The sequence below is a fragment of the Taudactylus pleione genome, unplaced genomic scaffold (assembly GCF_031769625.1).
Source record: "Taudactylus pleione unplaced genomic scaffold, aTauple2 ptg000001l, whole genome shotgun sequence".
NCBI lineage: Eukaryota > Metazoa > Chordata > Amphibia > Anura > Myobatrachidae > Taudactylus > Taudactylus pleione.
Genome location: NW_028284404.1, coordinates 2,712,589 through 2,722,193, shown reverse-complemented (window position 1 = coordinate 2,722,193; position 9,605 = coordinate 2,712,589).

Genomic DNA, 9,605 nt, shown 5'->3' with positions numbered 1-9,605 from the left:
CTCTCTTCTCTCTCTCTCTCACTCTCCTATCCCTCTCCTCTTCTATCTCTCTATCTCTCTTCTCTCTCCTCCTCTCTCTCTTTCTCCTCTCTCACTCTTCTCTCCCTCTCCTCTTCTCTCTCTCTATCTCTCTTCTCTCTCCTCCTCTCTCTCTTTCTCCTCTCCCTCTCATCTCTTTCTCCTCTCTCTCTCCTCTCCCTCTCCTCTTCTCTCTCTCTATCTCTCTTCTCTCTCCTCTTCTCTCTCTCTCCTCTCTCTCTCCTCTCTCTCTCCTCTCCCTCTTCTCTCTCTCTCCTCTCCTCTTCTCTCTCTCTATCTCTCTTATCTCTCCTCTCCCTCTCCTCTCTCTCTCCTCTCCCTCTTCTCTCTCTCCTCTCCCTCTCCTCTTCTCTCTCTCTATCTTCTCTCTCCTCTCCCTCTCCTCTCTCTCTCTCTTCTCCCTCTCCTCGTCTCTCTCTCTATCTCTCTTCTCTCTCCTCTCTCTCTCCTCTCCCTCTCCTCTTCTCTCTCTCTCCTCTCTCTCTCACTCTCGTCTCCCTCTTCTCTTCTCTCTCTCTGATCTTCTCTCTCTCCTATTTTGCTTCTCTCTCTCCTCTCTCTCTCTCTGTCTCCTCTCTATCTCCTCTTCTCTCTCTCTCTCCTCTCTCTCTCCTCTCCCTCTCCTCTTCTCTCTCTCCTCTCCTCTCCTCTTCTCTCTCTCTCTCTCTATTTCTCTTCTCTCTCTATCTCTTTCTTGAGGGCATTGTCAAGACGACATACTCACTATGGACACAGTAAATGTCGACCTCCTGACCGCATCCTATTATTAAGGTTATTTAACAATGAGTAGTGATCACTACTAAACGTATAACTATTGAGTGATCAATTGTAATGTCTGAACCAGATTTGTGCATAAAACATTTACATTTTATGAGTCAGCAGAAAATGTACATAACCGTTGTACAGAGGCAATGTCAGATAGTGTTGTGGAAGCATGATCCAGGCACAGGACAGACCCATAAACTCTCCCACACATATTCTGCACTGTGTACTTTGTTACTGGACGTTCTTTACAACATCCTGGCAGATGCAATTTACAAGATGTATCTCTGCTACCTATGTTACAGGAGATGCCATAAATTTATATGAATATGTCACAGCTCCACAGGGCAAAGCAAGAACAGATTATTATTACCTGTGTAATATTATACCAGGGTCCAAAGGGCCCAATGCAGATCTTTGCAGTACTCCACTAACAAATGTAACATATCTGAAGCCAATTAGTTATCTCTGTAATGACGTTTAACCCCTCATCCTAGCATTCTTGACTTGGCCAAAGACCTATGTGTAACAGTGTAAAATTATATATATCCCCTTGAAGAAGTCCACCAGGGACGAAATGCGTTGGTAGCCTTACCTCATTGACATACCTAATCCTTTTCTACTAAAAATAAGAGGAAGATATCTATTTGTTTTTAGCATTTATCTAATTTATCAATTGTTTTTATATCTACTGCCTTTTATATTGTTGTCTCTGTGTTTTAGTGTCCCATTTTTATTTTTAGTATAAATAAATTGCATTGTTATAACTCTAAATACTTAGTTTTATTTCAACAGTGAACAATTCTTCTTTGCAATAAGTCATCTTATTTGCACAGATAGCACCTGCACTTTATGTATTTATGCATTTATTTGTGTGGTACTGTTAGGCGCTCTGACCCAATTTAACTGTTTCAATATATATATATATATATATATATATATATATATATATAAAACTTCCTTTATTCCAACATGTTTCGGGGACAACCCCCGTCCTCAGGGACAAATGTATAATGAACATACAACACATACAAACATATATAGACACTCCCATCCCAGTCTGTGTAAAAACTGCCTAATGCATACACCTGTGTATAATCAGCCCTAGAGAGATCGTGGGGCGTGTATCACACATCCCACTGAACCCCTCCCGGCCATATCCCACAGGTGTGTGTGTCATAGCAACCATCATTGCTAATGACATAAACCTACACCCAGATATCACAACGAAATATGTTAACATATGCCTTTCCATAATGTAATTTGTCACTGTGTATTCCATAATCTGTAAACATAATTATATACATTTGTATTGCTCAACTTTAAAAAGATGTTACAAAATCGCATCGCATAATGCTATGTATATACAACAGTGAATATATTTCAAGAACTTCCTGTAAACAGTAATTGCTGCAAATAAGAGTATATAGTGCAAATAATGAAAATGGGTTTAAAGTAGGGGTGTGCACCGGCCACTTTTCGTGTTTTGTGTTTTGGTTTTGGATCTGGATCTTTCTTCGTGTTTTGGATCTGGATTGGTTTTGCCAAAAACCACCCTTCCGTGTTTTGGGGTTCTGGGTTTTGTGTTTTGGATCTGTATTTTTTTGAAAAAAAGCATAAAAACAGCTAAAATCACAGAATTTGTAGGTTTTTCTGCTCCTATGCTATTATTAACCTCAATAACCTTAATTTCCACTCATTTCCAGTCTATTCTGAACACCTCACACCTCACAATAGTGTTTTTATGTCCAAAAGGTTGCACCGAGGTAGCTGGATGACTATGCTAAGCGACACGAGTGGGCGGCACAAACACGTGACCCATCTAGGAGTGACACTGCAGTGGCAGGCAGGATGGCAGTTAGAAAAACTAGGCCCCAAACTGTACATAATGCAAAGAAAAAAAGAGGTGCAAGATGGAATTGTCCTTGGGCCCTCCCCACCCACCCTTATGTTGTATAAACAGGACATGCACACTTTAACAAATCAATCATTTCAGCGCCAGGGTCTGCCACACAACTGTGGCTGAAATGATTGGTTCGTTTGGGCCCCCACAAAACAAGCTGGCAATTAATGTGTCCCTGCACAAACTGGCTCTACGGAGGCAAGATGTCATCCTCATCCTCCTCATCCACCGATTCCTCACCCTCTTCAGTGTGTACATCCTCATCCTCACAAAGTATTAACTCGTCCCACTTGAATCCACCACCACAGGTCCCTCTGTACCTTCTGGAGGCTGGTCTCCCCTGGAAGAGCTGATAATTCATTTTGATGAACATCATCTTCTCCACATTCTGTGGAAGCAACCTCCTACGCCTTTCGCTGACAAGGTTCCCGGCTGCACTAAACACTCTTTCGAGTACACACTGGAGGGGGGGCAACTCAAGTAAAATAGAGCCAGTTTGTACAGGGGCCTCCAAATTGCCTCTTTTTTCCTGCCAGTACAGGTATGGACTGTCTGACATGCCTACTTGGATGCTGTCACCGATGTAATCCTCCACCATTCTGTCAATGGTGACAGTATCATATGCAGTGACAGTAGACATGTCAGAAATTGTTGCCAGGTCCTTCAGTCCGGACCAGATGTCCAAACTTGGTCCTGCCTGCCCTGCATCACCGCCAGCGGGTTGCTTAGGATACCTAAGTTTTTTCCTGGCAGCCCCAGTTGCGGGAGAAAATGAAGAAGGAGCCGTTGACGTGTCACGTTCCGCTTCAGCTGACAGTGTGTTCACCAGCAGGTCTTTGCACCTCTGCAGGCTTGTGTCGGCCGGAAAGAGAGACACCACATAGGCTTTAAACCTAGGATCGAGCACGGTGGCCAAAATGTAGTGGTCTGATTTCAACAGATTGACCACCCTGGAATCCTGGCAAAGCGAATGAAGGGCTTCATCCACAAGTCCCACATGCCGAGCGGAATCGCTCTGTCTTAGCTCCTCCTTCACTTTCTCCAGCTGCTTCTGCAAAAGCCTGATGAGGGGAATGACCTGACTCAAGCTGGCAGTGTCTGAACTGACTTCACGTGTGGCAAGTTCGAAGGGCTGAAGAACCTTGCACAACACGGAAATCATTCTCCACTGCGCTTGAGTCAGGTGCATACCCCCTCCTTTGCCTATGTCATAGGTGGATGTATAGGCTTGTATGGCCTTTTGCTGCTCCTCCATCCTCTGAAGCATATAGAGGGTTGAGTTCCACCGCGTCACAACCTCTTGCTTCAGGTGATGGCGGGGCAGGTTCAAGAGTGTTTGCTGGCGCTCCAGTCTTCGGCACGCAGTCGCTGAATGGCGAAAGTGGCCAGAAATTTTTCGGGCCACCCAAAGCGTCTCCTGCACGCCCCTGTCGCTTTTCAGAAAATTCTGCACCACCAAGTTTATTGTGTGAGCAAAACATGGGACGTGCTGGAATTTGCCCAGATGTAATGCCCGCACAATATTGGTGGCGTTGTCAGATATCACAAATCCCCAGGAGAGTCTAAGTGGGGTAAGCCACTGGGCGATGATTTCCCTCAGTTTCTCTAAGAGGTTGTCGGCGGTGTGCCTCTTACTGAAACCGGTGATACACAGCGTAGCCTGCCTTGTAACGAGCTGGCGTTTCTGAGATGCTGCTACTGGTGACGCTGCTGCTGTTGCTGCGTAAGGTGATACATCTACCCAGTGGGCTGTCACAGTCATATAGTCCTTAGTCTGCCCTGTTCCACTTGTCCACATGTCCGTGGTTAAGTGGACATTGTGTACAACGGCATTTTTCAGGACACTGAGGACACTTTTTCTGACGTTTCTGTACAGTCTCGGTATCGCCTGCCTAGTGAAGTGGAATCTAGACGGGATTTGGAACCGGGGACACACTACCTCCATCAATTGTCTAAATCCCACTGCACTAATGGCGGATACCGGACGCACGTCTAACACCAACATAGCAGTCAAGGCCTCAGTTATACGTTTTGCTTCAGGATGACTGCTGTCGTACTTCATCCTCCTCGCTAAGGACTGTTGGAGGGTCAATTGTTTAGTAAAAGTAGTGGTGTTCCTACTTCCTCTCTGGGATGATGAACGACTCCCAGCAGCAGCAGCAACAGCAGCAGCGGCAGCAGTAGGCGTAGCAATGCAGGATCCTCGGAGGAATCCCGGATAGGAGAGTCAGTCATGCCAGTGATATGGCCTGCAGGACTACTTCCGATCCTGACTAAGGAGGAAATTGACGAGGAGGGAGTTGACGGTGTGGTTTGCAGGCGCTTGGATACAACAGGACAACGGGATTTAGGTGTCCCTGGACTGCTTACGGTCTGAGCCAAAGTTTCTGAACTTGACAGTAACTTTTTATGAACGCGCTGCAGGTGCCGTATAAGGGAGGATGTTCCTAGGTGGTTGACGTCCCTACCCCTACTTATTTCACCTTTACATATGGTACATATGGCAAGACAGTTGTTGTCCGGATTTGGATAGAAATATTGCCAGACCAAAGAGGTGGAATGTTTGGTCTTCTGCCCAGGCATGACCGTGATGGGCTTTTTCATCCCACGGACAACAACTGTCTCCCCCGGAGCCTGATTTAAACAAACCACATCACCATCAGAATCCTCCTCGCCAACTTCCTCCTCAGCGCCAGCTACACCAGTATCCTCATCCTGTTGTACTTCAACAGTGACATCTTCAATTTGCATATCAGCAAGTGGACTGTGGGTGCTCCTTTCAGCACTTGCAGGGGGCGTGCAAATGGTGGAAAGAGCCACCTCTTCCCGTCCAGTGCTGGGAAGGTCAGGCATCGCAACCACCACCACACTTGGACTCTCTTTGGGGATTTGTGATATCTTCTTAGAAAGCACAGTTCTTCGCTGTGCTTTTGCCAGCTTAACTCTTTTGATTTTTTTAGTGGGAGGAGTGCTTCCATCGTCATGTGAAGCTGAACCACTAGTCATGAACATACTAGGGATCGACCTTAGCCGTTCCTTGCCACTCCGTGTCGTAAATGGCATATTGGCAAGTTTACGTTTCTCTTCAGCTGATTTAAATGTCTTTTTCAAGGTCATTTTCCTGAACTTTGCCATTTGGGATTGTATGTGCCCTCTACTATGACATTGGGCATCGGCCTTGGCAGACGACGTTGATGGCATGTTATCGTCTATGTCATGACTAGTGGCAGCAGCTTCAGCACTAGGAGGAAGTGGTTCTTGATCTTTCTCTATTTTATTTTTATCGGAGAAAGTTTGGTCCTCCATTTATGTTATATCGATTTGATATATACGTGCGGCTAAACACAGAAAATAAATTTTTTTTTGGTTCGGACTGGAGTGTACTTTGTGGGTTACAGCACCCTTTAACGGTCAAGCCAGCCGGCCCTTTACTTATGACACAGGCGCACTCTTGGCACTACTTTGTTGATGCACGTGCGGCTACTGCGCACACAATTCACAAACACAGAAAATAATTTTTTTTTGGTTTGGACTGGAGTGTACTTTGGGGGTTACAGCACCCTTTAACGGTCAAGCCAGCCGGCCCTTTACTTATGACACAGGCGCACGCTTGGCACTACTTTGTTGATGCACGTGCGGCTACTGCGCACACAATTCACAAACACAGAAAATAATTTTTTTTTGGTTTGGACTGGAGTGTACTTTCGGGGGTTACAGCACCCTTTAACGGTCAAGCCAGCCGGCCCTTTACTTATGACACAGGCGCACGCTTGGCACTACTTTGTTGATGCACGTGCGGCTACTGCGCACACAATTCACAAACACAGAAAATAATTTTTTTTTAGGTTTGGACTGGAGTGTACTTTCGGGGGTTACAGCACCCTTAACGGTCAAGCCAGCCGGCCCTTTACTTATGACACAGGCGCACGCTTGGCACTACTTTGTTGATGCACGTGCGGCTACTGCGCACACAATTCACAAACACAGAAAATAATTTTTTTTTGGTTTGGACTGGAGTGTACTTTCGGGGGTTACAGCACCCTTTAACGGTCAAGCCAGCCGGCCCTTTACTTATGACACAGGGGCACTCTTGGCACTACTTTGTTGATGCACGTGCGGCTACTGCGCACACAATTCACAAACACAGAAAATAATTTTTTTTTTGGTTTGGACTGGAGTGTACTTTCGGGGGTTACAGCACCCTTAACGGTCAAGCCAGCCGGCCCTTTACTTATGACACAGGCGCACGCTTGGCACTACTTTGTTGATGCACGTGCGGCTACTGCGCACACAATTCACAAACACAGAAAATATATTATTTTTTTAGCACTTGGGGGGAGCACCCCTGATGGACAGAGCACCCCCTGGACAACACTACAGCACCCCTTTAGGACTGGGACACTGCACAGGACTTTGGAACTGACTGCACAACACAGTCCAGCCAGCCCCTATGGACTTTGAAGTAGTGGACACAGCCCCTATTAACAACAGCAGCACAGCACAACACAGCCAGCCCCTATGGACTTTGAAGTAGTGGACAACAGCAGCACTACACTACACTACACTACACAGCACTAACTCCCACCCTCCCTCTTCACTGTCCACAGCCGAGTGAGAAAATGGCGCCGACGCGGGTACCTTATATAGGATCCAAAACCCGCGAGACTCGGAAGGCGGGATGATGACGTTTTGCCTCGATGTCAGATCCGAGTCAGGCGGGAAAAGTCGAGCCTGACTCGGATCGGACTCGGATCGGGGGGGCTCGGGGGGGTTCGGATTTCAGAAATCCGAACCCGCTCACCCCTAGTTTAAAGGCACCTATTCACAGATAACATTGGAGCCCCAATGTTTCATTTAATCCCTTAGGTGCCAATGTATTTAGACGGAAGATCCATCTACATTCCCTCTGCAGTAAGATTTTCTCCCTATCACCACCTCTCAAACTGAAGGGTACCAGGTCAATGATTATTGCCCTAATACTAGCCACACTGTGTTGCTGTAATAAACAGTGCCTCGCTAATGGTTGGTCACTCTGTCCTCTCTCATGTGATTGTTTGATGGCACTACGATGGAGTGCCATCCTTTCTTTAAATTGTCTCTGCGTCTTGCCGAGTGCCGCCTATTGCTTTGAGATATATGGTTTCCATTTTTTGGATTCAAGGAGGGCACTGCAGCGCTATGGAACATATTGATTTAAGTTTCAATACTCACAGAGTGCTGGACTGAGGATTGCAACTATACTGGGGTTCTGGTGCAGCACATCGGGAGAGTGAAAGCACATGAACTTCAAGTCAAGGCACCTTAAATAGTGAGTAGATGTACCCCATACAGGACTATATGTGTGTACATTACTGTTTTTAAAGGTGTGTATATTATATGTTGGTGTTAAGCACTAATACACTAACAGATATCAATATCGCTTGAGAAATAATTCCATATTGTTTCCAATCATGACAGCTGCGAATGTTGATATAGAGGCAGCTTTTGAATGTGCTCAGTTCAACATCAATGAGAGATTTAGTTTTTCTGATGTTGAAGCTGAAAGCATTTTGATTAAACAGAGATTAGATGATGACCCAGTAACATTAAGGCCAGAGGACTTGTTCAAGCGTCTATTAAGACTTAAACAGAAGGAATGTGATTATACTTACCATGGCATTAGTCTTTCCGACTACTATAGGAATAACCAGATACCCAGAGGGTTTAGGGTTAAAAATGTCCCTACTATCGGACGTTATAATGTAACCTTTTGCCGCAAATGGATTGGTATACTAAATAAATGTTCCATGGACCTACTCCTACTGGTTATAGATGAATCAACACATGAACTGAATTTAATTAAAGATCAAATAATCCAGTTTGAACAAGAGTATAATACCACATTACAGGCTGATGTTGATAACGGCTGGTTGGTCAAATTGAAAGAACAAATGGAACAATACAAGCGAGAATTAATTGTATTTAAAAAAAAATAAGCTACACAAAGTGCAACAGGATTATGCACAAAGAAGAGTATATCCGTGGTTGAATAGTTCTAATCCCAGACAAGAGAATGCGCAGTTTTTTGCACGCCGCAAACCCCGTCCAGGATTTCAAGATTACACAGGATCGAGTACATCGATGAGTGACACAGAACCCCAGTCATCAATGGTTGCACCTCACCCTTTAGGATTACAAACAAGATCAATGGTTTACAACATACCGGTAAAAGGACGCGGAGGTCGGGGAAGAACGAAAGACAATCAAAAGAAAAAACGTCCACAGTAGGAGAGGAATTGGTGTTCAATTTATCGACAAAACCCCTCACTACCGCAGAACATCAAGTGTTGTCTAAAGGGCTAAGTTTTGTGCCTAACACCTATAGGGATGATTTCCAATGGAAATTGGATTGTTATAAATTTAACAGAACACTGTGAATATTTTGGCAAATCGTTGATGGAGCAAAGAAGGGGAAACGAGACTGGCCCCTTACAACTTAAGAAAATTTTACCCAGATCCAAATTTGAGCCTATATCGAACAATCCATCGATTAAATCTTTTACCCGATTATTGACAACTCAGTCAAAATTTAAGTAAAACTGATTGGGAAGCATTAAAATCTTTATCTGATAGAACAGACATTATAATTCGTAATGCCGACAAAGGTGGAGCTGGGGTCATCATGGACTTATCTGACTATCGACAGGAATGTTTAAGACTACTAAGTGACGATAGCACATATGAGTTGTTGGATAAGGATCCGACGATGAAATTTAAACAAGAACTGGACAACGTATTATTATCAGCTAGAGATGCGGGACAAATTACTTTAGATATGTATAATGCATTAAGAGTACAGGGCCTGATTCAGACCCACTTGCAAGCGGCTGTCCGCTCGCAAGTGGGTCGATGATGTGCACTG